The 14,550-nt window shown below is 37.7% G+C and overlaps 1 pseudogene; it reads right to left on the bottom strand.

The window, feature by feature from the left end:
• Nucleotides 1-390: 390 nt before the first annotated feature.
• On the bottom strand, nucleotides 391-930 carry LOC133096081 (acireductone dioxygenase-like; annotated as a pseudogene).
• Between the last annotated feature and the right edge of the window lie 13,620 nt (nucleotides 931-14,550).

The following is a 14,550-nucleotide window of genomic DNA, read 5'->3' as shown; positions in this document are numbered from 1 at the left end:
TCCTCTGCACAAAGCAGGCATGGCCTCGCCTAGTATCTGCTTAAAGTCCAAGAGTCGAGTCCAGATGGGTGCAGCCAAGTGGCTGCGTGTGGGGAGCTGAAACTCACCAGGTCACAGCTGAAGCCACGAGCTGACACAGGGCCACTGACCACTGATCCTGAATCGGAGAAAATGAGCAGATTTGCCCAGATTTCCACAGGTGCTTCCATGTACAAACCGGTTCTATAGCTACTTCCATTAAAACATATTCTGATCAAATCTTGCAGAGGGAAGTTCACCTAGCCTCAAATCTACAACACAAAAGCAAGGAGAATACGGCAGATTTTCTGCTGCCATCACGTCCGGGACCTTCACAAGGAGGGCCAGGGTGCGTGATGCCCCAGGGCGCCGCTAGGCCGTCTGCGCCAGAAACTCCAGGTGCTGCCCAGGGACCTCGAAGTGGTCAGCCAGCCGGTTGAACGCGGGCCACACAGGGTCTCCCACAAACAGCCGCATGGCCTTCAGGTAGTTCTTCTCGTCAAGCATGAAGCGGTGGTATATCCCGGCGAGGAGAGAGATCATGTCTCCTTTCTCCCTGAAGATCCGGATCCACCTGTCCTCTTTATTCCTCATGTCGAGGTACCCACTGGCGTCCAGGATGTAGCGAATCTCGTCATCCAGGTGTAAATGACCCTCGTAAAACATCTTCATCTTTTCTTCATAATTTGGTAGTTTGTCTTTGCATATGGTTATTATGTCCATCCAGGAGTAGTTTCTCTCTTTTTGGATCTTTTCTAATTCTGGATCATTCTCGTATTTGTCAGCATCCAGCTTCTAGAGAAGGACCCCGAGCCTGCACAGCTGCTCCAGGTCGACAGGGCGCGCGGGCTGCGCATGGTGGAGCCACCGCGGGTTGTCGGCTGACTCAACCAAGTACCAGGACTGCACCATGGCCGGGCCGGGGATGCCGCGCCTGACCCTGGACCTGCTCGGGCTGGTCTGACCCCGGGACCTGCGTGGGCCCCCCCAACCTAACGTACTATTTCAATATTATGTGAACAATAGCTAATATAGTAGGCCTAAGTATTTATTGATTATTATGTGTGAAGTACTGTGTCAAGCAAGGGTTGATCTTAGGAGATCAGTAGACTATTTCCTCAATTTTGTATTTTAATCCTTTAAGTAACTTTTCTAAGGTAAGAGGATAATTTTGGGGGAACAGCATGGACTTGAGTTCCGGGTCCGTTGGCACGTGGAGGACCTCTGTGCCTTGCCTCTCACATGGCATTTGACACAGGTGTTTGAGACATGGCATCTTCATCTCCTTCCTGCCCTTCAAGATGCTTTGACTTAGCTCTGAAATACATCAAATCAGAAGAACATTATATTATGCTACTTTTTTCACAGTATTATCTGAACAGAAAAATGAGATATTATGTCCAAGTCTGTAAAGGTGTCTGATTTTTTTTTTTTTTAATTTTCTCTTAAGGAAAGTATTGTTTTTGTTGTCTATTGCCCATATACATGGATCCAATAACACTATCCTTTCAGAAGATACTTATATTTTCTGATAAAATAATGTTCTTCCCTATGATTCAAAAAACACTGAATAATATTGATGGTTATCTCTAATATTACCTATTAACCCTAAGTAAGATAAACTTATACATTGACAAAAGCCATGGACTTCACATCAAGCATACAGAACTGAGAAATATCCTCTTTGAATTGAAAACATGGTTCTCTCTTTAACTCTGTGTGCATGCATGCGTGTGTGTGTAAATTTAATGAACTGAAAAAACGCTCCCATCCTAGGCATGCTCCCCTAACCTTTTATAGGTCCTGTGTTGGTGTCTTTTATTATTCATTTAACACAACATGGGTTATCTTCCCTGTGAGCACAGGCTTTAAAGCACTGCACTGAACCTTGACATGTTGGCACTGACACATGACTTGTGCCTCAAAATGTCCAGGAACAGAGAAATGTGCCCAAATATCTCCAGGACATCACATAAAGAAGGTTAAGTGATTCTTTTTTGTTAGTTTTGGAAGAGAAGAATGTAATGCACAAAGATGATCAAAACATTAAAGAGTCAAGGAATTTCTAGTAGAAGGTGCTAGAGGAACTAAGCCATGCAACATGAGACTGTGCTTTAGAACATAAAGCCCAGCACCCAGTCAGGCAGGTGGGGGAAATTTGGTTGGGGCCCTCCAGAAAATTTAGAGGTTGTCCCTGCCCCATGAATAAACAGCTTCACTTTTTTACATTCCTGGAGAATAGCCATGGGTTTCTAGCACAGTTTGGCAGCTAAAAACAGTACAAAAAGGATTCATTTTCACAAGTCCACTTGGATTTTTTTCAGCATCAGTGATTTCTGCAATCCTGTGGCATCCTAATGCTGATTCCGACAGCAGTTATGCAGGTATCTAGGATGAATTTCCTCCAAGGGAGGGAGTTACTGAGTGATATGAGATACACGTCACTTTTCCTTAATTTCTCATATACATGCATATACTAATCCTTTAGTGTATGCATTTGCAGTGTTAATAATAAAGGGAATACAAAAATGAGGTTAATAGGATGGAATTTTTAAGGTGTGTTGTTTTGTAAAAAGGAAGTGCATTCAAATATGGGACTGCTATTTTATACTCCCTTTGGTTCATAATGGTCACTCACTGACTTATCTCCTCCCAGGTTTCTTCTGATATCAAACTGAAGCCACAAGGACACCACTTCACTGGCCAATGAGAATTCTCTCTTATTAGTTGTGTGTGCTTAGATGTGTATAATTACTTACTCCTTATCATAATAATATCAGTTTGGGAAATTTTATGGGAAACTTTACTAAGAAAATAAAGAACAACTTTGATACCCAAACTTCCTGGTCTAAGAGTATATCCTAAGTAATCAGATAAATGCACAAATATGTGTTTGGAATGTCTAACTCAAGAATGGTAAATGGATAAAATGAAATGTTAAATAGGCATAAAATACAATTGTATGCAGCAATACTTACAGGAAATGAATCAACAATGTACTGAAAGGTAAGAAAGGTAGTCTATAAATTATTATGTATTGAGTCTTTATAATTGTTAAAATTATATATGTATATACATATATAGTGATAGAGATTGAAAAAAATACTCACCAAAATGTTAAGACTTGGTAATAGAATTATGGATGATTTTTAAATGTTCTCCATTACACATTTAATGTACTGTTGGAATTATAATAAGAATACATTAGTTTTGTAATCAAAAAATTAGAAGTATTTTCATTTTTCAAAGCCAAAAAATAAAGAAAATAAAAGTAAAGAAAATAGGTATAAAAAGATAACCACTGAGTAAAAATTATGATCTTTAGAGTCAAAGACATCAAAATCTCTTCTCAGGTTGAACTAATACCCACAGATATTGATGGCATTTCCACAGTGTTTCTGGTACTATATAAAGTACTTGTACAAGGATGAATTGAAATTGTATATTGTAATGGGTTTTCTAACATCCAGAACTTGGGAAACAGAGCATTGCTCCCTTCTTTACCCTCCATGTGGGATCCTGATCTGTACTTTTAAGCCTGAAAACCTCTCACTATTGTGATGACCAGTCTCCTCACCTCCTCCCAAGTCCAGATGACAATTCTGGGTCTTCTGGCCTTTCCTGATTACCCCTGTTCCTATTATCTTTGGAGACAAACTTTCATAATCACCCTAAGCGGTCCCCGCTTGAACTTGATGTCAGATTTGACCATGACTTCCAATGTATCTAAGAACTCAGAGGGTCTTGATCGCAAGCATGTGAAACAAGAACTCAGAAGAAGGTTTCCAAAAGGACTGGAGCTTTCCAGAGAATCAGGAGCAAAAGTAAAAGTAAAATTCCAAAGTGAGGATCAGTTATGCACATATTTAATCATAATTGTGGGCCATTTGCCAGGGTCTGGAGAACAGACGCTCTCTAAGGGAAATGTGAAGGGAAATTTTTCTGATGATATTTGGATCCATTGGCTAATTATTAAAAAAAATATTTTTTTAAAAACTCTAACTTCCTAGTTTGCCTCAGATCCCTACCTGCAGCTTCCAGGGAGAATCAGCTGGTCCTCATCAAGTAATAAGTGTGAGAATAAGGAAAAGGTGGTGTGATGATCTTAATTAACTGCCTTGATTGGGAGAGTCCCCCAGATAAGCTCAGAAACCCCTGGAAATATTGAAGCAGGGCTGCAGAGCAGGGCAGGCACTTGTCAGTCAAATATTCAGCAGCCATCAGAAAGAAGCTGGTCCCCTTGGCCATGCATATAGGACTAAAATATGCCTCCCGTTTATTCTATTCTGGTTCAAATGGAGGACTGCAAAGTGAAAAGCCCTCCCAACATTAGATATTTAGAGGAAATGTCAGTGTCACAGAGGATTGTCAAACTCATTACTTCATTTTAAATGATCAAAATTACTAATGTCTAGAACTTTGATAATTCATTCTATATAGAGTTAAAAATAAAGAAAATATACAGTATCTAAATTACAGAAGGAAGCTTTATTTTAAATCCCAATGCTTAATAAAATAATATTTTGTCTTTCCCTACCATTTTAATATGCTTATCTCAGTAGCCTATTAAAACATCTTTGGAAACTCTTTACCTGTGGTGCATATTTATACTTCAATAATATCTTCACATTTCACATGTGCACATTAGAACAGGTACAAGAATTGTAGATTAGAATGTCAAATGGGCTAGTGATAATATCCTATATGGTGCATTGTCTCTGTTAATATCTTAATTACTTATGCAAAATAAAGCTCTGAAATATGCAAAGTAGCATAAGTGCTTCTTTAGCTTTAGTGTGTGTGAGAACCAACAAGGAAGCATGTTTTCTAGGCTGCACTCTGAGATGCTCAATTGGCAAATCTACATGAAGATCCTGCAATCTGCAATTGTAGCAGCACCTTTAGGTAATTCTAAGATGGGAATTCAGAAACCAAAGTTTGAGAAATGTTGCTATATAGATTGATATATGATTCCTTTCTTGAATGTATCCACAAAGAAACTTTTATTAAAATGACATGTAACAGTCTTTCTTCATCGTTTGTCTCTTCTTTTTGTTTAGGTACATATTATGAGCAAGGCATTGTGTGGGACCCTGGAAGAAACACAAGGAGAAAGTCTTAACTATCTAAATTACTCTGTGTAATTTATAAGTTAGTGCACACCATAAGGTTTTATGGATACAATGAGTTATGGAATCAATGCCATGGAGATTTAGAGATTGGTTAATTCCACTTGATTAGGAAATAATGGCTCCCTGGAAGAAAGAACACCAGATGAGACCTTCATTCACGGAGGTTGGATTAAATTTTGTGGAAGAGATAAAGTAGATGAAAAAGAATGCAGAGACTGAAATTTCAGGGCGGGTGTGGGAATTGGATGTGGTCAATTGTGTCAAAGTTATATTTAGAGAGTGGGTTTAACTGTGATTTGTGACAAGTGTCTAAAAGAACTTTAAATGCAATATTCAGGAATATAAAATTTATAGCTTAGAAAGGGTGGAAATATCAGATATTTCTTAGCAGGAAGGTGAAAGATTCCATGTTGTGAAAAGATTTCTCATGTGAGAAGAAGATTTCTCACGGGTGTGTAGGAGGGATTAGAAAATGGAAAGACTAGAGATCACAAGTGGAAAGGGGCTGGTGGTGGCAGTAAGTGTGGGGATATAAAAGGGAAAATAAACATTGGTATTCAATTCTGAAGCAGAGTTGAGGCATGCTGTGACTGATTGAATGTGAAAAACATGCAAATTTGAGAATTAAGATATACTCTTAAGTTTCTATCTTAAGTTTTAGAAAAGATGTGTATGCCGTTAAGGGAGCATTAGGGGGATTTGGAGGCATGATGACACAATGCCTCATGCCTTTTGCACTATTGCATCTCTATCATGTGTAACTGAGCATCATTTCATTATTCAAGACCCAAGCTGAAGGATCCTCCCCTCTCTGGAACCTTTGTTATCCTTGCATATCTTGATTGAGAATCTGGATATCAGTGTACTCACAGAGCAGAAATAAACTTTATAATAAACTCTATGGAAGAGGATACCATGTAATGAATGCTGAGGATTTGTATACCTCAAAATCATCACATGAAATATTTTTCTCATCTTTGCAAAAACTAAAGAAATGAGAACTATTAGGCATGGTTATTGTGTGTATCTCTTATAAGTAGTTTCTCTATCCTAATTAGAAAAACACAAATTACATATGTATACAGTTATAAAAACTTACTGTTAGTTTCCCATTTTCTGAAAAGTAAGAAGATGGCTATGAAGATTTTTTTTGTTCATTTTTAAGTTTCTTATATTGCTGTGACTTTGATGTCAATATCCAGTAAAGCACCTTCTGGTGTGTGTGATATGAAAATGTGATTGCTATTGAACATTAAACAAGGGATGCTGGTAATTTTACGACAATTATGTTTTAGCTTTCCATATAAAAACAATGGTAATCAAATCTCATGCTTGAGAACTTTAGCTGATTGTCACAGGGAGAAGCATCCTGCCACCAATGGTGTAATTATAGAGCAACATGAATGGGACATTTCACCTTCCTTTGAAGGGTAGGGTGAATCATTGTAACCGATATAATGCAGCTATGGGCTGGTAGGCTGATGTAGCTTATCAAATCTTGTACTCAGATGTACTGGCATTATATTCCATTTAAATGTCATGTATTATAATTAAGTTACATTTCCATGTTTAAGAAAATGAGCTTGATACTCCCATCTGCTACAGAGTAGATGGGTCTTCTGAGAATAGAAAAGAAATACTTTTGTGTGCCATTCACATTTCCTTGGAGTGAGACTTGCTCTCATGTACGTAGGATTCTAAGCAAAATGTCTGCTTGTATTGCTTTTTCTCACCTCTCATGCCAATAGGAATCTTAAACCCATCTCACTGGGGAAGAGAGACCTTTTCTGTTGTCCAATAAAAGCTTCAAATCCTGCCGAGACACTGAACATGTGTGAAAGCTGTGTAGGGATCAACACCATACAACCCAGAGGTTATCACAGAATCTATTTTCGTAATAGAACAAAAATAAATCATGCAAGAAACCATTTGCCAAGGCTTGGCCTGCATTTTAAATGTCCCCGTGAGCTCCGTGTACACCCTTGTGACAGCAGGGCATGAAACTTGGCACCACACCTGAACAAAACAACAGGGATTCTTGTGTCAAATTTTAAAGGTCAGTTTGGCCAGAGAAGATTTCAACTAGTGAGTAAAAGGAAGGTTGTACCATACATACACACACGTCTCAGCCTTTAAGCAAAAAATTTTAAACAATAGATCTATATAGTGCAAAAACATGTCTAATCTTATCACACTTGTCTTTAAAATGTTAGAGGTAAAATGAAGGGCAAACACGTAGTGAAAACCTTATTTGGAATGATTCAATATCTAAACTAAAATACTGAGGCTCCTCTGCTGTTTCTTGCTTTTCTTCTATAGGTTAGTTTTTCATGAACCCAGGTGATTCCAAGGTACACAGCAGAGAGGACCCATAAATTGGGATTAGCAGTCATTATAAATGGCACCTCTTGCCCTATGCACCTTAGAAGGAAAGGAAGACCATATTCAGTCAGTACACTTATACACTTATATTCTTTGGCTAAACAGTGGAGAGTAATTATTAGGAAAAATAAAGAAACTGGATACACCTGAGTGCTAACTTTAGCAAAGGAATTAAAAAACTCTCATAAGAAAAATAATCCTAATAGCTAAGATTTAAGAATTTGCAATGTATCGTACAATTGACATTATTGTATTGACATTACAATACATTACCTCATGAAATGACCCTATGAATCCTATGAGATAATTATTATTTTTACCCATTCTATAGATATAGGAGCTGAGGCTCACAGAGGGATTAGTAATGTGATGAAGTTCATTCAGCTTGTATACGGACAGGACTCAACCACAAGCCTGTCTAACTCACTGGTATAATGCAAAGTTAGTAACAACTCTCTCAAAAAATATCTTTTTTATAGGCCTTTGCCAATTTCCACAGTGTAAACACTCTTACCATGACCAATGAAAATAAGGAAGAATTGCACAAAATCAGCTCTCCCAAACTTTGAGTCAGTCCTTACACCATTGAACTCTGACTCCAAAATCCCTAATTTCCACCATTAGTTTATAGCATGAGTCATAAAAAAACAAGACGAAAGACAGAAACAGTGAAAGAAAAAAAGAGTAAACTCTTAGGTGGGCTTCTGGACATGTTTCTCCTCTCACTAACCATTTGGGTTACAATCCTGAAGAATTAATATATATTGTAGAAAAAGATATCCATTTATTAAAGATAAACACATATAGGAGATAAAAAAGTGGGTCAGTGAAAAAGAAAAGGATAAAACTTGAGAAAGCCTTCCTAGAAAATTATCAGTGATCGGGTTAGAAATGTTTGAGCGTCGGGGATGTAAAGGTGATATTTAACTGCTGCCACTATTTATTGTAGGCCCTTTATATTGATTAGATAGTATTTACGGTATATATTATGATAAAGATAACTTTATAGAGAAACAAAATGAGGCTTAAGGTTATAGAGTTAGGAAAGTATCAGAGACTGTCTCAGATTTGCCTTAATCCTCCGCACTTTGCATTGTAAACCTAAAAAAACCCAAAGAATCTTTCCAATTTGTGTTGTGTTACATCTACAATCTACATTTGCCCACATCTACTTCTTTCCGGTTGCTGTTTACCTTTTTTTACCTCTTGACGCAACTTGGTCCAAGATTTCGGTAAGGTTATCTCCATTCCTTTTCAGAGAAACCCTGTGTTATAGCATTCTTCTATTTTCCAATTAATTAAATGAGTGAAAAGTACATGGAAAATGTACAACTATATTCATTAAGTGGATGATTTTTCTCCGCTCTGGTCTTCATTCCATCAGTCTTCAAAGTAATAGTATTTAATCTTTCCAATTACAAATTCCTTTCTATTTGTACAGCATCAGAGGCTATTGTAACATCTGTAACAACATGCTCACATTTACCTGATGAGATCTTGGTCTCCTGTGCTGACTGTTAGCCTGACCTCATTACTGTTTCTTTCTCTCCATCCCCATCCCCCACCTTAGAGTCTGTAAATATATATACAGAATGTGCTAAACAAATGTCACCTGGTCAATAGGAGACTAATGATTAAACATTGAAGAGAGGATGGAAAAATTATTAAAATGCAGTGTATTTTAATGGAATCATAGACCATGCTCTGTCAAGGCAAATGGAGAAAGCCTGTTTTAAACTTTTCATTGAATATTGAGGAAATGGAGAAGAGGGAAGGTTTTCTTGCTACAAATTAATTTTAAGAATATATTGCAAAGGATTAAAGATTTCAAGAGGGAACTTTTAAAGGAGAACACGAATACATATAATTGTGAAAACACATTTTTCTGAGATTATATGTATTTGGGGACAAAATGAGATCACAATCTATATCTGAAATGTATTGAGACTTTATTATTTGCCAGACACAGGATGGGTCCTTTAAAGGACGTGCTGCTATTTTAGAGTACGTCTGCTGGCAACACATTCTCTTAGTTTTCCTTCATTTGAGAATATCTTGATTTCCTTTTCACTCCTGAAACACATGAAGTATTATTTTATCTTCACAACATGGTGGATACGGTTATTATCTCTTCCTTTAAAATGCAGACACTGAAGCTTAGAGAGATTGACTAAACCCCCAGCGCTTAACCAGATCATAACTGGCAAAGCAGGTATATACATCCGCATGTGACCGCCAATCCCTGATTTTTAGCACTTGTTAAAGATGCTACATTTTGTTTGTTTTAACTACATTTGTCTGAATTCCAGCATCAGTTAAATTCTTTCTAAATGATTCTGGGTGGCCCCAGGAATATGCCTACCTGGAGGCTTTGGTCTTGACCCTGCTCCCTAACTCCAGATTCTCTGATAACATCTCTTGCTAAAGTGAGTGCTAATGTCAGAAGTGTTAAGTGTGTCATCCGTGCCCACAGATGGGTCCTCACCAACACAGACTCTGTTAGAACCCTACGCAGGTAGCCGATACTCATGGTCTAGAGGCAGCCGATGCCCCGTACTCTTCTAAGTGTGATGAGAAGTTTGCCTCCAGGCTTTGCCCAGCAGTCTTCCTGGGAAGAAGCTAATCTCCCTACTGCAGCCTTGGGGTACAGAGTCAGTTTATTACGGTGTTCTTGTAGTCAAGGACTCAGGAGCCCCTGGACCTGCTCTGCTGGTACACATACCTGCGTTCCAAGCCCAGGCACCTCCCTTTGGAGGCCTCCTTATTGGGGGCTCAGCTGGGACACTTTGCTCCACCCTGACTTAGCATTTTTCCACCCCTGGGTCTTCTTCTCTCCTTCCTCTTGGCCTCCCACCCATAAAAAGGCCTTTTGTTGGGGTCTCCCTCTGCAGTGAGATTATCCCCGACTACATCATGTGTCACCATCAGGTGCTGTCCACGGAGAGCAGTGCGACCCCGGAGAGCAGCTCTTCCCCTCCGGCCTCCCCCTGCACGGCACTGTCTGCGGTACGGGATGGGGGCTTGACATGCTCTCAGTTTAGCTTGTACTAATTGACACCTGAGGCTCTACAGGCAATACCACCGTTGCCCACACCTGCTATCTATGCCTAGGATTTGCCACCTGTGTCTTCAAAGCTTTTGACGTGAGTGCTTTTGAAAGCTTTTTCTTCTCCATATCCTACGACAGTTCGGGGAAAATCTCTTTCTATTTTACTGACTGTTTTATTGCTTACCTTCCTCACCCTGAGGCTCTCAGGACCGGCGTCTGGAGCAGAGGCCAATCTGCTTGGCAGATCCAGTTTCGTGTTTGAACCACCCCTTTGCTCTGGCCCTCTTTTTCTGGAATTTATGTGTGCTTTTAGCATTTTCCTCCCTTTGGAAGGGCTGTGGCCAAGAGTTTTCATAGGAAAGATGTACTCAGGATCGTCTGGTTCATTTGGATTCCCCAGTTCTCCTGTTAGGTTCATCCTAGATCCAGGGGAAAATTAGCTCTGTGCAAACCTGGATCCCTACTACATTAATTAATCAAAATGAGTGTGTTCTTATAGAGCATTGCCATTTGTTTATAAAGCTCTTTCTACCGTTTTCTCGTTCAGCTTTAAAACAACTCTGCAAGGGAGGTAGGAAAATATCATTTTCTATAATATCGCAGAAGGTAGGACCAGGCTCAGTGCTGTCAGCACATTGCTTAGAGCCTCACAGCTTGTGAATAACGAGCCATGGGTTTGAATTCAGTTCTGTCGAATAAAAGCCCATTTTTATTCCAATTAAACCATGCCATGCTGTTTGCAAAATGCATAGTTCCCCAACCTGAAATGAGTAGCAGAGCTAATTTTTTAAAATGATAGGCTTGAGAAGTATGAGGTAGCAGGAAAGACGGTGTAAAATAGTATTTCTAGCTAATCGATCGAGACCCTGTGCAGAACACTAGGGAGACTTACACAGCAAGTGGAAGACATAATTTCATTTCCAAATGGAAAAAGAAATGCCGAAAGTAAACATGGAGTGAACTGTAGCTATTGGAACATACAACTGCACCCGTGCTGATGCTCATTGACTGACGGATGCTTTGAGGAACTGGGTTGTAGGTAACGAGTGCAGCTCAACATGCACATTGAGATCAAAAGGAATAATTTTGATTTTCCAACTCTTTCCTGTTCCCACAACTCATGTCCCAGGAAGAAGAGTAAATTAATAGACGTTGTGAGTGTCTGAGGACATCTCTTCCAAGCTAAGTTCTAGCAACTCCCTCTGTCATTTCTTGGTTAACCTAGAATACCAATACATTATTCTCAGTAATACACATTAAATCAAGTCACTGTTTTGATCCTTATGAATGTAGTAAAAATGCAAAAGGGACCTTGGGAAATAGAATCACATGAAATTAACCTTAGCTTTAAATTGTCTACATTTTACCTTGCAATCACATTTAAAAAATATGTCCAATGAAACACATTATCAAAAATGGTGAGCTACTTGGGGGTCCTTAAGGATAGATGTTTTGTAATGTTTCCTTAATAAAGCACCTATTTTAAACATTAATTGTCCTTCTTTCTGGCAGATTAAATGATGTATTAGACCACTGAAGGCTATAAAAAATTGCCAGAGATATCAACTCATAAAACTAACTAGAATAAATGTTTCTAGCATCTGTTCATTTTTCTCCCTACTCCTCCCATACAAAGCTAGACATATGAGCCATCTAAACTCTTTATTGTATAAAAAAATACAAGTTTTGAGGAGGAAGAAGCATCTGGTGCTATTATTCTGTGACTGTGTTAAACAGATTTAACTAAATAAACTATCTCTAGTTTTCAGGGAGCCAACTTATTAAATAGTTCTCAGTAACAACAGGCTGGATTATTTAAACACTGTATATACTGCTATTCCCATCATGCCAGACATCAGACATTTTTTTCCCCAACTTTTTAGTTTGGTATACTGCAGACCTGAAAAACAAGATTTTAGCTTTAATACAAAATGATAGAATCTGAACAGGGAAATTAGATGATGAATATGTAATTTGTTTTATCAATTCATGCTTTGAATGTCTTTTTTGTCCCCAAAGTTTACTTGCCCAAGTTTATAATTTCTCTAAGCTTAAATACTCAGAAAAGTCAACAAAAATATTACAATGAGCTCATACTTACCCTTCAAACATACACTAATTATTTTTTTCTCTTCCTCCTAGATATTGAAAGACTTTATTTTCTGCATACTTTAGGCTTTATATTTTAAGAATAAGTATATCCTCCTACATAGCCACGTAAGATTCATAGGGAGTGGCAAAAACCTACCATCACATGAGCCCTTCACCCAACTTCTCCCCAATGGTGACATCTTGTATAACTGAAGTTGAATATTAAAGCCAGGAAATGGACAATACTGTTATGACACTGGTACAATATTATTAATGAGATTACAGACCTCATTCACTTTTCCCCAGATTTTACATGCAAACATTTCTGCACATGTGTGTAGTTTTATGCATGTGCTTCCATGTATAGATTTATGTAAACACCACAAACATCAAGTCACATATCTGTCCCATCCCCACTGTGGAATTCCCTCCTATTATGCCGGCTCTGTACCCTGGCAAGCAATAGTAGTTCTTCATCTCTATGGTTTTGTCACTTTTAAAAAATCTTATATGAATGGAATCACACTGCATGGAACTTTTTGAGATTGGCCTTTTTTTTAACTAAGCATAATGCCCGTCCAAGTTATTGCATGGATTAATAGTTTGCCTCATTTTATTGCTGAGTATTATTTCATTCTATGTCTTTTTTTAATATTTGGGTTGTGTCCACTTTGAGGTGATTACAGCAAAATCTGCTATGAACATTCATGTACTGGTTTTGGTGTGAATATAAGTTTTCATTTCTTCAGGATAAATACCAAAGAATTTGATTGCTGTTTATACAGTAAGTACATGTTTAGTTTTATTTTAAAGAAAAAAGAAAGCCTCCCAAACTATTTTCCAATGTCACTTTTACATTCCCACCAGCAGTGTATAAGAGATTTAGTTTCTCCACATACTTGCCAGCATTTATTATAATTTTAAAAAACTATTCTAATGTAGTGATATTTCATTGTGGTTTTAAGCTCTATTCCCCTAATAGCAATGTGCTTATTTGCTATCTGCATAGCCTCTCAAATGAGGTGCCTGCTCATATCCTTTGTCCATTTTCTAAATGAGTCATTGCTCGCTTTTTAACTGTTGGTGCTGAGAGTACTCTATGAATCTAAGATTTGCCCTTTGTCAAATAAGTGGTTTGAAAATGTTTTCTTCTAGTCTGTAGCTTGTCTTTTTATCCTGTTAACAGTATTTGTTTTCTTAGACCAAAATTATTAATTTTGATCATTGTACTTTATCAATTTTTCTTTTAGTGACTATGCTGTTGGTGCTATGTCTAAGAAGTTTTCACCTCTCACTTTAGGCTCTAAAATTTTCTTCTCTGTTATTTCTAAAAGTTTGACAGTATGACCCATGTTGAATTACTTTTTGTATGAGAGTGATTTTTTTTTTTTTTTGCCTATAGATGTCCAACTCTTCCAGCACCATTTATTGAAAAGATTATACTTCCTCTGAGTTGCATTTGTATCTTTGTCAAAAATCAGTTGGGCATATTTATATGGTTCTATTTCTGGGTTTCTCTTTCATTGACCTATGTATCTATTCATTCATCAATACCATACAGTGTTGATTACTGTAACTATGATAAGTCTTAATACCAGTGGAATGATTTTTCCCTATTTATTCATTTTTTTTCAAAATTATTTAGCTATTTAATTCCTTTGCTTGTCCATATACCTTTAGAGAAGCATGTCTATATCTGAAAAAAAAAACCTTTCAAGGATTTTTAAAAATCTATGTAAATTTTAGATTAATTTTGGGAGAATTAACTGTATTATCATGTTGATTTTTCAAACCATGATTCTTTAACCCATTTATATAGTTATATAATTTCTTTCATGTGTGTTTTATAGCATAAAAGTCTTGTACAATTTTAGTTAG

The sequence above is a fragment of the Eubalaena glacialis genome, chromosome 8, assembly GCF_028564815.1.
Source record: "Eubalaena glacialis isolate mEubGla1 chromosome 8, mEubGla1.1.hap2.+ XY, whole genome shotgun sequence".
NCBI lineage: Eukaryota > Metazoa > Chordata > Mammalia > Artiodactyla > Balaenidae > Eubalaena > Eubalaena glacialis.
Note: the sequence above shows the minus strand (reverse complement) of the source record. Positions and strands in the feature narration are given on the sequence as shown.